The sequence below is a fragment of the Myotis brandtii genome, unplaced genomic scaffold (assembly GCF_000412655.1).
Source record: "Myotis brandtii unplaced genomic scaffold, ASM41265v1 scaffold105, whole genome shotgun sequence".
NCBI classification, from domain to species: domain Eukaryota; kingdom Metazoa; phylum Chordata; class Mammalia; order Chiroptera; family Vespertilionidae; genus Myotis; species Myotis brandtii.
The window spans coordinates 6,359,481-6,359,914 of record NW_005353538.1 but is presented as its reverse complement, the minus strand read 5'-3'; positions in this window follow the sequence as shown (position 1 = coordinate 6,359,914).

The window sequence follows — 434 nt, the reverse complement described above, 5'->3', positions numbered from 1 at the left end:
GTGAATAGGGGGTTAAGTTTTTCTTAAGTTTCCTTTTCAAGGCCTGTCTGAAGCATGACTCAGCTGTGAATCCAGCAAGCTGAACCGATTATCATGGTCAGACCAATCCACCAGGAGTCAAACATCATCTCATCGCCTGATAACCAAGGACAATAGCTGACACCTGCGGACCTCCAGGGCTGCACGTAGCTGCATTCCATTCCCAGCCTCACCGTAGCCCCTTCCCCTTTATAATCCTATCCCCTGCACTTTGCTATAAGACAGGATTTGAATGCTTGTAAGCACCCTGTCTTCTTGGTTGGCTAGCCTTCGCAATAAATGCCTAATATGATTCAACCCTGCCTTTGTTATTGGACACAGCGACAGGCAGCCCGAGATCAGTAACAGTAGCAATGACAGCACTGGTGTATGGTTGAATTTGCCACATAGAATTT